This window comes from Panthera tigris, chromosome E3 (assembly GCF_018350195.1).
Source record: "Panthera tigris isolate Pti1 chromosome E3, P.tigris_Pti1_mat1.1, whole genome shotgun sequence".
NCBI classification, from domain to species: Eukaryota; Metazoa; Chordata; class Mammalia; order Carnivora; family Felidae; genus Panthera; species Panthera tigris.
This window is the reverse complement of record NC_056675.1, coordinates 29,699,705-29,717,044: the sequence shown is the minus strand read 5'-3', so window position 1 is coordinate 29,717,044 and position 17,340 is coordinate 29,699,705. Positions and strand designations below refer to the sequence as shown.

The following is a 17,340-nucleotide window of genomic DNA, read 5'->3' as shown; positions in this document are numbered from 1 at the left end:
ACTGGGCCATTCTATTATATGGGCCCAGAGCACCTGTTCTTTTCCTTCATAATGTTCCCACAATTTTAATTGTATAGTTTTTTCCATGTTTATTTAATGTTCCTGTTCCTTGAGGCTAACCTCTGTGGAGGAAGAGACAGTGTATGTTTCTCCAGCTCGTGGCACAGGAACTGGCACATTGTAGGCATTTAATGCATAATTTATAGACAAGTGAGAATGCATCTAGTAGGCCCTCCAAGAACCCAAAAGAGCAAGAAAATACAGTGTTGGTTTTGGGAGTAAGATAGGAGAAGAAATTGGACTAGAAGTATCTGGGTTGACTTTCTGGGGAAAAAAAATATATGTATACATATAGAAGGCAAGAAAAAAGAAAAGCTGTCCATAACCACAGGCTTGATGTTAGGAGACAGCCACTTTGTAGATGTCAGCCTCTGCTGCCTTTTCTTTAAAATGCAGGTTCCTTGAAGCTTTGAAATATATGAATTTAGAAAAATACGGAGAATAATATAATCTCTGCTTAGCTTAAGTGGAATCTTAACATTTTGCTACCTTCGCTTTATGTTAAAGTGATACAAAATGTCTTGCAAATAGTTGACGCCCCCTCTGTAGCCCTGCCAGATGCTTCCCCCCCCTTCTTCCTTTTGCAGAAGAACCATCATCCTGAAGTGAGAGTGTGTTACTCCCTTACATGGGTTTCGATACATACGTGTATATTTATAAACAGTGTATTTACTCTGTGCATCTTGAACTTTGTGCAGTATGGTATCATAGTCTGTGTATATTTCTGCAACTTGTTCATTTAACTGTTGTGTGTGAGATATATCCGTACAGATGTGTGTAGCAATAATTCCTGTCATTCGCTACTGTTAACCATTTTTGCTTCTGGTATTCTAGGATTATGATAGTTTGTTCATTTGCTGTCAGTGGGAGTTTTGGTTATTTCCATGCTTTGCTATTAAACAGTGTTGCTATGAGCATGTGATACTGTCTTCTTGTGCATATTTAACATCTTCTTTCGAGTTTCCTAGAGGTAGAATTGCTGGTTCATAGGGCATGTGCATCCTTGACTTCACGAGATGTGGCCAGATCATTCTCCAGAGCAGGTGTACCAAGTACAGCTCCTGATAGCAATGTCTGAGAGTTCCTCGTGTTCCATATCCTTGCCAAGCCTTGGTATTGTCAAATTTCCGGGTGTGTTTTTTTTTTTTTTTTTTTTTTGCTAATTTGTAGTACATTTTTTTGTTTTCTAGTGTGAGCATCTTTTCTCTATGTTTATTTGGGCTATTTCAGTTTCCTCTTCAGTGAGTTGTTTCTCTTCTGTGTGTTTTCCTATTGGATTGCTTCCCCCGCTTATGTATCTTTAGTTCTTTATATATTCTGGCTGCTTATCTTTTGTTGATATTTTGCATTTCAAGTATGTTCTCCCAGTGGCTTATCTTTTATGATGTGCTTTGTTGTGTGCAAGTTTACATTTTAATCAAGTCACATTTATTAGTCTGTTCATTTATGGTTGGCTTTTTGCATCATGTTTAATAAATCCCACCGTACTCTGAGTACTTTGGGGTCATAAAGAGATCCTACCATATTTTCTTGTAAAAGTTTGTTCTGCTCTTTAGCATGAGTCTAATCCACATGGAATTTATTTGTGTGTGTGGTATGAGATAGGGAATAATTTTCCATGTGAATAAACCAGTGGCACGAACCAGCATCTCTGATTGCATAGTCCCATCTTTTTCTCCACTGATATGTATTGCCACTTTGTCTTGTATTCGGATTGCTCATTGTGCAAGAGTTCTTTCTGCTCCACTGTTCTACAATATATTCTTGTGTCATTTTATACCATCTTAATTACTGGGACTTTGTATATTTTTGTATTAGGCAAAGCCCCATGGTAGGAACCTTGGACACATGGTTGTGATTGGAACTTAGGGTCCGGCAGGAGAGTAGCAGGTAGCTACCTAGGAAGGAAGGTGGATGTGATACTGTGCAGGGTTTTCAGGAGAACTTTGAGGGCCCAGATTAGATCTGCCCTTGGACCCAGTGGGTAAGTGGATGCTGCTGGGGACAGCAGGAGGGACTGGGACTGTAATCTTTCAGCAGCAGTCGGTGGTTTTTTGGAGGGGACAGAGGGTCTCAAAATGTTATTTGTGCATTTCCCGTAAACGTATATGTGCCTTATGTTTTTCTGGACTTTAACTTTTCTTTAGGAAAGTGTTATTTTCTTAAAACCCCACCAGATGATCCAAACTTCTATTACATGAAAAAGTCTTTAGAAACTGTTGTTCTGGTGTTACAGCTTTCATTTGAAAACTGGTTCTTAGCATTGCCATTTTCTTTTAAGTTAATGTGGCACTTTTTCTTTGTTAACTTTTGGCTTTATTTTTTCTTCTCTACTTTGTACTGAATTGAATCAGAAAAAAATGAATACTATTTTTAAATGCTATTATTCTTTTGAAGAAAAGCTTCAATTTAAAATGTTGGTCTAAACTGTAAGAGGTTTCTCTCAACTGTGCTTGCTTTACTAAGAATGAGTAACATGACCTTTTTTTTTTTTAGATTTTAGAGAATAAGAGCGATGTCACGACGTTCCAAATATATGTTGTTGTCTTCCTTATTTTGGTGGCATCTGAACTCTTGTTAAGTATTAACTGACTTAGTAACAATCAATGAACTTTGAGAAATTGGCAGCATCTGGATCATTAAGCCCTTATGAACTCCCTTTTGAACTTCCTTCTGTGCTGTTTGAAAAAGAACTATTAGAGAGATGCAGAATGGGACAGCGGGACCAAAACCCTGTGTGTTTCTTTTTCAGATTGGAAATGTCTTTATTCTCCTTGCGGACTCCAAAAGTATAACACGCTCACTATAAAAAGTTTACACGATACCAAAGGGTACAGAGCAGCACTACCCAGGAGACGTCTGTGTGGTGCCAGAGACGCTCTGTTCCGTGCTGCCAGGGTGGTGGCCATTAATCACATGTGGTTGTTGAGCCCTTGAAATGTGACTAGGATGATTGCAGAACTGAATTTTTAATTCAATTTAATTTAAGTCTAAGCAGACATCTGTGGCCCGTGGCTCCTGCATCGGGCGCTCAGAGCAATAACCATTGTGATTAAGTCCCTGTGTGTCTGTTGGTCTCTGTGTCTGCCCTCCCGTTTCTTCTCTTCTGTCTCTTGCCCCGTCTCTCTTCCTCTCACCACCTTCCTCTTTCTTTAGCCTGCCTCGCACAGACTGTCCTTGCCTTCTCTTGCCTGCCAGCCTCCCTGCTCCTCTGTGTACCTGCCCCAGTCTCTTCGCCCGGTCTTCCCATGTGTCGTCTGTATACGCGATCCTTGCTGTTCACTAGAGCCAAGTTTTCCACTTAAATCTGTGTCATGGACTTTTTCCCCTCTGAGTATACCAAGGTCCATCTTTTTCCCTCATTTATACCAACATTTCAGTGAAATGCATGTACCAGTATTTAACCTACTGATGGGCAATGGGTTGTTCTCATTTTTTCTCTATAAATATTTGTTTGTAACCACTGTACTTTCTCCTGTTAGAGTTTTTCCTGTATGTTCTTTGAGTACTTTGCTGTTGTGCATAGGGCTGGGTTGTTCAAAACTGTGAAATTTGTCCTTTGTTTTGTTCTGCGGTACCTGCTGGATTTGCCTTAGCACTTCAAATCAAGACACCCCCCCCCCCCGCCCCCTGCCCCCAGACCACTTGCCTGCAGCTTCAAAGACCATACTAAGGTTTATAGCCTTTAATGGCGCGATACGCTGGGAAGAAAGCGACTTGGAACGTTACACTGACCTGAGTGTCTGCCCACCGTTGCCTGTCTCAGAGAAGTCGGCTGGGGGCAACTGCCTTTACCTTCCTTGAGCCATCTTGGCAAGGGGGCATGTCACGGCGGCACCAGCCCCCCTTCTGCCCAGCCCGTCCAGAAAGGCCATCACTGCCCACTGCCTCATGGTCAGAGTTCCACTGGGGATAAATCCTTGCGGATCCAGGTCTCTCTGGGATTCACAAGGAAATCTTAATGGTTTAATGGAAAGCTTGGCCCAGCAGACAATGGTCATGTCAGCCAGAGGCTTCTTTTTGGAAAGGAGGCCTCAGAGAGGGGATGGATGGCTGAGGGTGAGCAGAAGCCCTCCCTGGCTAACAACTCACTTCTGTCCGGTTGGCTTTTTTTTTTTTTTTTTTTTTTTTTTTTTTTTTACCATATCCCAGAATTTTCTAAAAATATTCTGTTGCCACAAATAAAAGATAAAAACTCTTAAGTCTTTTAAAAATAACTTGTTTAATGAAATTCCGTGTAATAGTTACTTTTATTTGGCAAATGGGTTTTATGCACTAAATCTGTTTCAGAAGGTTTATAATATGCTGAGGTCATTTCCAAGTGATGATCCAAGTTCTGTGTTCCAAGTGATGATTAAAGATTTTTTTTTAATCTTTATCTGAAAAATATTTTTCTTAAGGACAATGATGTATTTATAGGAAATAATTAAAGTAACGTTGCTTGAAAAACAAAGGGCTTGTGGAACACAGCAATCTGAGCTGCCTTCCCCTTCAGTAGTTAGTCATTTCCAGTACAGATATTGTAACCCTAAATAATTACTTTCAAGGACTAAATTCAAAATCCTGAACTTCTCTGCCTACCTTAAGAAAACACTTAAGAGGTAACAATGTTACAAGGAATAAAAAGGTACCCAGAGACCTTTTACTGATAGTACTTTAAAAAAAAAATGACAAACAACTTTTGGATTCTTGTAATCCATTGAGATTAGTTTGGGTACCTAGATTTCAGAAGTGATGTAAGAACAATGCCTTTTCTTTAAAAATAAGCTTGTTCTTTTCTTTCAGAAAACTTTAGTTTATACATATAGCCGTGTTCTACTGCCAGATCTCTAGAAACGGAAAGCCTGTTAAGTCCCAAATGTCAGAGAAGACAATACGACGTATACATATTGATTTCAACTTCTGTTCCTTTTAGAGCTAGCCCATAAGCCTGTGTTAGGGAGATTTGAAAACCCTATTATCATTTATTCATCAGAATATTTTTGTGTGTCTGCACAGTTGGTAGGAATAAACTTTTTTTGGAAGTTTGAAGTATAATTAGAAAGTTATGACAAGCTAGAAATGAAGTTTAGCATGAGGTTTTTACCAAATTCAGATAAGGATTGTGATACTCTTTATGTTACTTCATGCACTAGGGAAGCAGGAGTGTGGTAGACAAAATCATACCGCCAGTTGCTAATGTTTATTGACCACGTCCTGTGTGCTCACAGCTCTGCTGTGCACCTGACATCTCTAATATCTCTACTTCTCCCTTTAATCCTGTACAGTAAGTTTTTGTCACTTCCATTTATACCTCAAGATCCTGTGGCTTTGAAAGTTCTTGCCCACCAGTTAGACAATCCCAGAGCTGGAACTGGAACCCAAGCAGCCCAACAAAGAGAGAAGAAAGCCTTCACTAATGCAGGTCTTATGTGACAAGGTCACGTGAAATATGGACTGAATTTGGTGACAGTGAGGTGAATATACCAGCTAGGATACAGCTGTAACTAAAAATGAAGCCAGGGAGCGATTACTGAATGCCTACTCAGTCAGTGCCAAGCATGGCTCCAAGCACGCAACGTATATTGTCTCACATACGTTGAAGGGTAATTTGCACCCTTCAAGGGAGATAATATTTACAGCCATTTTACAAAGAGGCTTAGGGAGGTTAGGTAACTTGCCCTTAGTTGTCCTTCTTGTAACTCGTGCATTTGAAACGGTGTGGAGTAATGGATTAGCATCAGTTTAAGAAAGATTTCTATTACTTTATTGCAAGGCTTGCCTTAGCTCTGTTCAGCTCAATATTTTCATCATTGACTCAGATGAAGATGCAAAAGACAAATTTCACAGGACACAAAGAGAGAGTATATGCGTATATTGGAGGATGAAACGGTATTCAGTGAGTTCTATTTGTTATGTTTCCTTTAAAATAATTTTTTTCAACATTGATTTATTTTGGAGAGACAGGGAGAGACAGAACATGAGCAGCGGAGGGGCAGAGAGAGAGGGAGACACAGAATCGGAAGCAGGCTCCAGGCTCCGAGCTCTCAGCACAAAACCCGAGGTGGGGCTCGAACCCATGAACCATGAAATCATGAGCTGAGCTGAAGTCAGACGCTTAACCCACTGAGCCACGCAGGTGCCCCGTTATGTTCCTTTTTAAACGTAAGTGATCTGTCCACATGTTCGGGGACGGTAGTAACACGATACTAAATCTGCTCTCCCTCCGCCAGCAGCCACTCCGTCGCACCCCCCGCTCACTCACACAGGGGAGAAGCGCTCTACTGCTTTCTCGTGTCTGCATCTAGAGTTTCATTTTAGCAAAAATGGATAAATTTATGTTCTTCTTTTTTTCTAGTTTTCTGTCTGACATCTTTCCCTGTCACTGTCACCTGGAGAGCTTTCTCATTCTTTCTTATTATGTGAAAAATATTACAGTATTATTATATTAAAAATAATCTTTTATATCATTTTTAAAATTTTATTTTTAATATGCCTGTGGTAGTAGTCACTGCTTTGGGCATACGTTTCTAGTTTCTGACCAATATAGAGTCGTGTCACCACAGTCAAGATCTGTAACCATTCTGGGGCGCCGGGATGGCTCGGGTGGCTAAGCGCCAACTTTGGTTGAGGTCATGATCTCTCAGTTCTGGGTTCGAGCCCCACATCGGGCTCCGTGCTGACAGCCCAGAGCCTGGAGCCCGCTTGGGATTCTGCGTCTCCTTCTCTCTCTCTGCCCCTCCCCTGCTCACACTCTGTCTCTTTATCTCCAAAATAAAGAAACACGACAACAATTTCAAAAAAGATCTATAACCGTTCTATAGATTTCCCCAACATTTCCTTGGCTTCCCTTTTATTATCAGCCCCACCCCTGGCAGCCGCTGGTGCTTTTGCTTTTCCACAAAACTGGCTTCCCCGGTAAGTGAAGCCCTCCAGGATGGTTTCCTTTCCTGTCGCAGCGTGCATTGGTGATGCAGCCATACCGTCGCAGGTATCAGTAATCAGCCCTGTTACTGACCACTGGTGTTCCCTTGTATGGATGCACCACGGCTTCCTCTTGCATTCGAATCGAAGGACATTTGAGTTTCCAGTTTTTGGCAATTAGGAGTAATGCTGCTATAAACATTTACCTACAGATGATATTATTTTTCACAAGTAGCATCACTGAGGTGTCATTTCTGTATCCTAGGTTTCACTTATTTAAAAGTGTAAACTTCAGTGGTTTTTAGTAAATTTACAGAGCCAGGCAGCCATCACTGCATTCTACTTTTACAACATGTTCATCACCCCAAAAAGAAGCCTCACACCCATCCCATGTACATGTAATTCCGATTCCTACCCCAACCTCAGAAAACCATTGTTTTCTTCCTAGATAGATTTGCTTTTTCTGGAAATCTCACATAAATGGAATCATACCATATGTGGTCTTCTTTCAGTGAGCATATTTTTTTTTTTGTTTCATCCATGTCGTATCATATTTCTTTTTTGTTGCTGAATAATATTCCACTAGGATATACCACTTTTTGCTAATTGATTCACTAGTTGATGATCATTTAAATTGTTGACAGTTTGGGGCTATTATGAATAATGCTGCTGTCAACATGTGTTTGTAAGTCTTTGTGCAGATCTAGGTTTTCCTTTACCTTTGAAAAGACATCTGGGAGTGGAATTGCTGGACCATAGGGTAAAATTACATTTAACACTTCAGAAAATACCAAACCGCTTTCCAAAGTAGCCGTATCATTTTACATTCTCACCAGCAGTGTGTCACGTCTCTTCTCAAGCACACATAGTGACAGAATTGTTCCAACTCAACAGTAAAAAAGACAAATGACCCAACTTTTACATGGGCATTTCTCCAAAGAAGATACATACGTAGCCAATAAAAACACATAAAGATGCTCAATATCATTAGTCATTAGGGAAATGCAGATCAAAACAACAGTGAGATCCCACTGCATATCCACTGGGATAACTGTGACAAAAAAAAAAAAAAAAAAAAAAAAAAAAGAAAGAAAAAGAGGAAGAAAGAAAGAAAGAAAGAAAGAAAGAGAAAGAAAGAAAAGATTTAGACAAATTGGAACCATTCTCTTTTGCTGGTGGGAATGGAAGATGATGCATGCAGACTTGTGGACAGCAGGTGGATAGTTAGTTCTTCAAATAGTTAAGCACACAGTTACTCTGTGGTATTCCCGCTCCTATGTATATGCCCAGGAGAACTGAAAACATGTTCACACAAAACTTGAACATGGTGTTCATAGCAACATTATTCATAACGGCCAAAAGGTGGAAATATTCAAAGTCCATCACTGATGAGAGGATAAACAAAATATGGTAGATCCATATAGTGGAATATTATTTACCCATCAAAAGGAATGGAATGTGGACACCTGGTACAGCCTGGATGAATCTTGAAAACATTATGTTAAGTGAGAGGAACTACACGCAAAGTCCACACATTCTGTTTATCTGAAATGTCTAGAACAGGCAAATCCTTAGAGACAGAAAGTAGATGAGTGGTGGCTGGGGGAGGGGAGGCAAGGAAGTGATTGCTGATGGGCATGGGATTTAAATGTGGTCATGCTCTAGAATTAGTGATGGCTGGACACCTTGTGAATATACTAAAAATCACTGAACTGTCCACTTTGGAACAGTGAATTTCATGGCAGGTGAATTATATCGCAATTAACAAAAAAGACTCCTTATCTATAACCATTGTAAAACTAATAAAATTTTCGCAGATGTTTGAAATTGCTGATTGATGATATGTGCCAACGTGTGTTTAAGGCAGAGAAGAATTCACAAGTATTTTGAAGGACTATGATACAAGGAGAATAGATTTCATATTTAATTATGGCATTAGAAACTTATTTATAGTGGTACTAGCTGCTAGGGTGCTGTTACAATTCTCTGAATATGAACTTTTATTTGGCATGTACTCTGAATGCTTGTCTCAAAGTATAGTCTGACCATATTTTGCATAAAGTGAGATGGTAATGAAATAATATGTCAGTAGTAATTTGTATTAACAGACTCCAGAAAACATAAAAAGACCCAAGTTTCCAATTTGAGCTGCCTTTTGGTAGCAACGTAAATCTTTAATATTCTTTCTGTTAATTGAATATTTAATATTCAAACGGACCAACCTTTTCTAGTCCGTTTGTCTTGGGACGTAAGAGGTGACAATAAAGTCTGGTGATACATTTCTGTTCTCACTAGTTAAGTTGTATGCTAACCACAAGTCAGCTGTGTTTATTCCCAAAGCTGTTCATGCCAATAGCACAATAGCAGTTATTGCTATTATTATTATTGCTAATAGTGCTATTATTCTGCTAATAGCAGAACTATAATTATATAGTTCAACTAAATATTATATAAACTGATGAAATATGAGTACAAAAAAAGTTAAATGTTTGGAAACACAAAGTCATGTTACTGAATGCTGTTGAATTGGGTGTGAGTGAGAAACTAAAAAAATTGGGTTAAAAGTTGTAAAAATGTGGAAGCATTCTATGCTTCAAATCCTTTAAATTTGGGTTCCACTCTAAAGAAATCGAAACTTGAAATCGTAGACAGTCGTGGCTTATGCCAGACAGCTGATACATGTGCGAAGAGAAGGCCTTGACCCTGTGGTGGAAGACTGGCAAAATGAAAGGCCACACACGCCCTTTGATTTGAAAGAGAATGTGTGAAGATTTATGTGTATCATGTTTAAGGACCCTTTAGAAAAGTTTTTTTTTTCAGTAGAGACACAGCGTTACGTCACTTCGAGGTGTGCGACGTAGTGATTCAACAAGTCTGTACTCTGTACAACTCTCCGTGCGCCACAAGCGTAGCTCTCCTGTCACCGCACAGGGCGCCACCACAGAAGCGTCGACTGTATTTCCCTCTCTGTGCCCTTCATCCCCATGACTTACTCATTCTAGAACTGGAAGCCTGTCCTTCCCACGCCCTTCCATCCATTTTGACTAGCCCCCCACTCCTCTTCCTTCTGGCAACCATTGGTTTGTCCTCTGTGTTTATAGGTAATGACTCCTCTTTTACCTGAGTTTTTCAATTTACCACCTACCCACCTCACAACCACCTGCCTGGTTGCCTCAGGCAAGAGAACTGGGTTATGAATGAGGGGACTCACGGCCCCGCCTGGTGCTTAACTAGTCCCGATACCTTAGACAAGTAAACTAAACTTCAGGCTTTGTTTTCGTATGTTAGCGATACTTTTGAATTTAGTAAAATATCTGTGTTTAAGTTTAAATTCTACTGATTCCTACCGTCACAAAGAGTGAAGAGCTAGGAAAAAAAAAAAGAGAGAGAGAGAGAGACTTCCCTCTTCTTGGTGCTCTTTTCTCCCCCTTCCCCTTTCTTTTTCTTCCACCTTCCCTCTCTGCCTTACCGAACCTAGAAGTAGGAGTCCAGTATATTTTTTATCTGTTAAATAAAACATTTGTTTAATCTGTTTACAAATATTTAGTTTGTAGCATGTAAACCTACCGTGCTAATTTATGATTCAACAAAATCAGAGTGCTAATTTATGATTCAACAAAATTAGAGTTTGTTTTTAACCCAGTGTTTGCTAAATATGGAAATCATCTCAGTTTAAAATTAATCTTCCAATCAGTTCTTATTCTCTGAGAATCATTCATTTTGAATAAACTTGGAAAGTGAAGTTGTTCAAACTAAAAAAAAACATGAATTTTGGTCATTTTGCTTGAAGAACAAATAATATTTTCTAGCTCTTCATGTCTTTTTATATAGTAATTTAAAAGCCACATGTGTTTTAGACTTATGCTAATTCAATTTTTTATTTATAAATGGATGGCAATGAATATTTCAGAAACGCTGTTCATTTAAGTATTAGTTATAGTACTTAAGAATGCATTATCTTGGAGCGTGTTAAGTATGCAGTTTGCTCCATGTTTTATGGTCAGTTGAAGCAAATCTACAGTAAACATGTCAAAAAATAAATCACATTGGCTCGTGTAGAACTTTCACAGCCACTTCAAGCATAGGAAACAGTTCTATAACTTTTCCTATACAGTGTATTGTCAGTATTTGGTATATTGATAGTACCTTTTTGCTAGGTGTTTAGTGGCTACACATAAAAATCCAACTGCTACAAATAAAAACCATGCCTAGAGGTTGTTTATTTGAAAGAGTTGTAGGCTGATGTCAAAAACACGTCCTATTTATGTGCAGTACATCTACGACTCTAGACTTCATTTTCTTCTGGTCTGGAGTTAATTCCAGTTACACTCTCAGTGTTTGCTGTAAACTGGAACAATAAGAGGAGAGTGTTTCCTTCATCTGCCACAAAGTAGGCGTGTTGTGCTTTCTCCTGTTAAGTATCAGTGTTGTGGTATCATTGCCTGATTGACAAGGTCTTTACCTCCAGGAGCTAGGGGGCTTATGCCTAGGTTGTCACTAGAACCCCAGTGCCCAGCACAAGGCCTGATGTTCTGGGCCCTCGGTTTGTATTTTTTTTTTTTTTTTATGTTTATTTATTTTTGAGAGACAGCGAGCAAGCCTGGGAGGGGCAGAGAGAGGGAGACAGAGGATCCCAAGCGGGCTCTGCGCTAACAGCAGGGCCCAATGCGGGGCTCGACCTTGTGAACCGTGAGATCACAACCTCAGCTGAAGTCCGACGCTCAAGAGACTGACCCCCCTTCAGTATGTCTGTTAAAGATTTGTACACGTGGCTCTTCTCACAGCGACATCTCCCTCGTCCTCGCCGTTCCCTCCGCCCCAACAGTAGAGTGTCTCCCAGTTATTTGCTCTAATTTATTTGCATTTTGGCACATAAACGTCACGTTACTGGGGAAGGAATATGGCCTCTGAAATTGAAATCCTGGTCTAGTTGACATTAGTCTCTCAGATATGCTTCATATTGCCAAGCTTTGATATTCTCATCTGTGAAATGAGAACACTGCCTGCCTACAGAGTGGTCATTAGGATAACATTAAGGAAAGCAAAGAACAGATTTCGTGCCAAGCTGAGCAGAAATGTAAATATTCTTCCATTTTCTTCTTTTCATCTGTCATTTTTAAATAAGGGAACAGGATCCCCAAGAAGTGAAGTGATTTGCCTACAATTCAGTAGCTATCTCTTTAGACACACCATTTCCCCTTCCCCCGGGTTCCCTCCTAAAGGCCTGTGTTTCTCAGCGTGAGCGCTCTGCTTCACCCCTGCCTTTTGATGACGCCACCAGCTTTCCTGCCTGCCCGAATCTGGACATCTCAGCCACCCTCAACTCTTTTTATTCTCCTTTACCTTTCAAATGAGCCCATCACCAAGCCTGGACGTTTTGCCTCTTACATATTTTTTGAACTTCTTCCCTGTTCTGCATTTCCACTGCCTTAACTTGGTTCCTCCCCATTTCAGCCTGAGATTTTATCAGTAAGCAGCCTCTGCCAGAATTATCTTTCTAAAATACAAATCGGATTGGGGAGCCTGGGTGGCTCTGTCGGTTAAGCTTCCAACTTCGGCTCAGGTCATGATCTCAGGTCCGTGAGTTCGAGCCCCGCGTCAGGCTCTGTGCTGACGGCTCGGAGCCTGGAGCCTGTTTCAGATTCTGTGTCTCCCTCTCTCTCTGCCCCTCCCCTGTTCATGCTCTCTCTCTGTCTCAAAAATAAATAAACGTTAAAAAAAAAAATAAAAAAAAAATACAAATCGGATCATATCACTGTCCTTTACGGTGCACACTGCTTCACAGTTGTGCTCTAACTAGCCACACCAGCCTGACCTCCTGTCACCACGACATGCCCTCTCTGTCCTGCACCATCAAGCTGTGCGCTTGCTTAGGCGAGAACTGTTCCAGCCGCAGTGCTCTGACTGCTGAGAAAACATCGGTGCCTGCAAACTCCTGTTCATCCTTGAAGACTTTGCTCTTTGCCCGGCTGCAGTTACACATTGGATTCTTCAGTTTCTTGCAGCACCTTCTACCTACTTAGAGTCTCATTTTAGTAATTCCCTCCTGGTGTCCCTTCCCATTCATGGAGCAAATGCTTTCTTCTCTCTTTAAAGCGTTCCCCTAGATCAGTGACTCTCAACCCTGGCTGCACATTAGAGTCACTCTGTTGAAGACCACTTACATCAGAATCTCTGGAGAGCCTTCCCCTGTACCCCACCCACCCAGGATTTTCCTTTTTTGCTTTTTCTTTTTTTTTTTTTTAAGTTCCTCAAGGGACTATCATATTGTGAGGAAGGTTGAGAAGTACTTCACTAGACATTATATCTAAGGTGCCTTTCAAGTAAAATACTCTCTTAGTCTAGAACTTAAACAGTCTTTTTACATATAAGAGCATTCAAGTAATCAAACCACAAATTAGAAAACACGTACAGAAACAAAAATAATTCATGGTAAGAGTCAGTGAGAGTAATATGTTGTGAAATAATATTTGTATAGAAACTCTCATTTTCTGGTTCTATCGTAATTGTTAAACCTGAATATAGACAAATAGGGTAAAATGTTTTTCTGTAATTTTCCCCTAATTACAAAACAGGGAGGTGAATGTTATTTATATAAAAATGTAAACAGATTTGACTGAATTCTTGGTATCCTTAAGAAATGTCATTTAGAAGATAATACAGAAACAGCAATATATTATTAAGGAAGTATTTTCTTATATGCGCTTGGTGAGAGTGTGTTCTTAAATTATTAAATAAATTTTAAACTCTAACATTAGGTTTTTAACAAATTGCCACCAGGAACTTTGGAGGAAGAATAGATAACAAAATAACCTAGTGCTGATATCACGAATTTACCCAACCCCAAATAAGATTCTGTTTCTCAAAAGTGTATTTGATTTGAAATTTTCAACTTGTTTGATCATAGGACTTCTTAGTAAATATGCTTCTAACGTAGGGAATTTGTGTGTGTGATTAACTTTGTCTTTGAATTTCTTGATTCAAGTTTTATCTTGTTTGAATTTAGAAATTTATTTTTCCTGGCTGTTTGCCAGGTGTTTTCCTAATGTTTGTAATTCAGGGATGCTTTAAAGGGCAGGGATGACAGTTATGCTGTTGCTGAATCATTTCTGGTTGAGTATATTTGAATATTCTGTCTGCATTTGGTTGGTTATATATTAAACTTCTTAATTTTGATATTGATATTCTTTGGACTCCTTTATTTTTTACTTCCTTTCTTATAGCATTGATTATAAAATCAATACACACTTTATTTACTAATAGTTCATGTGAGTTAGTCATTGGGAACAATAAGGTACAGTAGGAAAAGTTTCGGCTTTGGACTTCACTCTTTTTAGAACAGATGTTAGCATTGGTTTTGAGACTACCTTAGCCCAAGAGCCCAGCGTCTTTTAAAATACAAGATTATTATTGATGTTATCTTGACTCCATTCAGGAAAAAAGATAGGAGTGAATCAATAGATGAACAAGAGGTCTCTTGGTTTTTGAGTTTTTGTTTTTCGTTTATTTTGTTTTCTGTCTCTGGTAGAGTATCTGACAATGAAATAGTTTGTTTTTGAGAGCAGAAGCCACATCCCAGGTTGATCTTACTAGTGTTGTGTTGTGCTTTTTTTTTTTTTTTTTTTTTTACGAAATTTATTGTCAAATTGGTTTCCATACAACACCCAGTGCTCATCCCAACAGTTGCCCTCCTCAATATCCGTCACCCACCCACCTGTCCCTCCCACCCCCCATAAACCCTCAGTTTGTTCTCAGTTTTTAGGAATCTCTTACGTTTTGGCTCTCTCCCTCTCTAACCATTTTTTTTTCTTCCCCTCCCCCATGGTCTTCTGTTAAGTTTCTCAGGATCCACATAGGAGTGGAAACATGAAATCTGTCCTTCTCTGTATAACTCATTTCACTTAGCATAACACTCTCGAGTTCCATCCATGTTGCTACAAAAGGCCATATTTCGTTCTTTCTCATTGCCACGTCGTATTCCATTGTGTATATAAACCACAATTTCTTTATCCATTCATCAGTTGATGGACATTTAGGCTCTTTCCATAATTTAGCTATTGTTGAGAGTGCTGCTGTAAACATTGGGGTACAAGTGCCCCTATGCATCAGCACTCCTGTATCCCTTGGGTAAATTCCTAGCAGTGCTACTGCTGGGTCATAGGGTAGGTCTATTTTTAATTTTTTGAGGAATCTCCACACTGTTTTCCAGAGCGGCTGCACCAGTTTGCATTCCCACCAACGGTGCAAGAGGGTTCCCGTTTCTCCACATCCTCTCCAGCGTCTATCGTCTCCTGTTTTGTTCATTTTAGCCACTCTGACTGGCGTGAGGTGATATCTGAGTGTGGTTTTGATTTGTATTTCCCTGATGAGGAGCGACGTTGAACATCTTTTCATGTGCCTGTTGGCCATCTGGATGTCTTCTTGAGAGAAGTGTCTATTCATGTTTTCTGCCCATTTCTTCACTGGATTATTTGTTTTTTGGGTGTGGAGTTTGGTGAGCTCTTTATAGATTTTGGATACTAGCCCTTTGTCTGATATGTCATTTGCAGATATCTTTTCCCATTCCATTGGTTGCCTTTTAGTTTTGTTGGTTGTTTCCTTTGCAGTGCAGAAGCTTTTTATCTTCATGAGGTCCCAATAGTTCGTTTTTGCTTTTAATTCCATTGCCCTTGGGGATGTGTCAAGTAAGAAATTGCTGTGGCTGAGGTCAGAGAGGTTTTTCCCTGCTTTCTCCTCTAGGATTTTGATGGTTTCCTGTCTCACATTCAGGTCCTTTATCCATTTTGAGTTTGTTTTTGTGAATGGTGTAAGAATGTGGTCTAGTTTCATCCTTCTGCATGTTGCTGTCCAGTTCTCCCAGCACCATTTGTTAAAGAGACTGTCTTTTTTCCATTGGATATTCTTTCCTGCTTTGTCAAAGATGAGTTGGCCATACATTTGTGGGTCTAGTTCTGCGGTTTCTATTTTATTCCATTGGTCTATGTGTCTGTTTTTGTGCCAATACCATGCTGTCTTGATGATTACAGCTTTGTAGTAGAGGCTAAAGTCTGGGATTGTGATGCCTCCCGCTTTGGTCTTCTTCTTCAAAATTACTTTGGCTATTCGGAGCCTTTTGTGGTTCCATACAAATTTTAGGATTGCTTGTTCTAGCTTCGAGAAGAATGCTGGTGCAATTTTGAGTGGGATTGCATTGAATGTGTAGATAGCTTTGGGTAGTACTGACATTTTGACAATATTTATTCTTCCAACCCATGAGCACGGAATGTTTTTCCATTTCTTTATATCTTCTTCAATTTCCTTCATAAGCTTTCTATAGTTTTCAGCATACAGATCTTTTACATCTTTGGTCAGGTTTATTCCTAGGTATTTTATGATTCCTCGTGCAATTGTGAATGGGATCAGTTTCCTTATTTGTCTTTCTGTTGCTTCATTATTAGTGTATACGAATGCAACTGATTTCTGTACATTGATTTTGTATCCTGCGATTTTGCTGAATTCATGTATCAGTTCTAGCAGACTTTTGGTGGAGTCTATCAGGTTTTCCATGTATAATATCATGTCATCTGCAAAAAGTGAAAGCTTAACTTCATCTTTGCCAATTTTGATGCTTTTGATTTCCTTTTGTTGTCTGATTGCTGATGCTAGAACTTCCAACACTATGTTAACAGCGGTGAGAGTGGACATCCCTGTCGTGTTCCTGATCTCAGGGAGAAGGCTGTCAGTTTTTCCCCATTGAGGATGATATTAGCTGTGGGCTTTTCATAAATGGCTTTTATGATGTTTAAGTATGTTCCTTCTATCCCGACTTTCTCAAGGGTTTTTATTAAGAAAGGATGCTGAATTTTGTCAAATGCTTTTTCTGCATCGATTGACAGGATCATGTGGTTCTTATCTTTTCTTTTATTAATGCAATGTATCACATTGATTGATTTGTGAATGTTGAACCAGCCCTGCAGCCCAGGAATGAGTCCCACTTGATCATGGTGAATAATTCTTTTTATATGCTGTTGAATTCGATTTGCTAGGATCTTATTGAGAATTTTTGCATCCATATTCATCAGGGATATTGGCCTGTAGTTCTCTTTTTTTACTGGGTCTCTGTCTGCTTTAGGAATCAAAGTAATGCTGGCTTCATAGAATGAGTCTGGAAGTTTTCCTTCCCTTTCTATTTTTTGGAATAGCTTGAGAAGGATAGGTATTATCTCTGCTTTAAACGTCTGGTAGAATTCCCCTGGGAAGCCATCTGGTCCTGGACTCTTATTTGTTTGGAGATTTTTGATCACTGATTCAATTTCTTCGCTGGTTATGGGTCCGTTCAAGCTTTCTATTTCTTCCTGTTTGAGTTTTGGAAGTGTGTGGGTGTTTAGGAATTTGTCC

The 17,340-nt window shown here is 39.6% G+C and overlaps 1 protein-coding gene across 3 annotated transcripts in view; it reads left to right on the top strand.

Annotated features, from left to right (window-relative positions):
• The window catches only part of MRTFB (myocardin related transcription factor B), a 214,451-nt gene that overhangs the window by 60,475 nt on the left and 136,636 nt on the right, over positions 1 to 17,340 (top strand). The gene's annotated exons all lie outside the window — the stretch shown is intronic.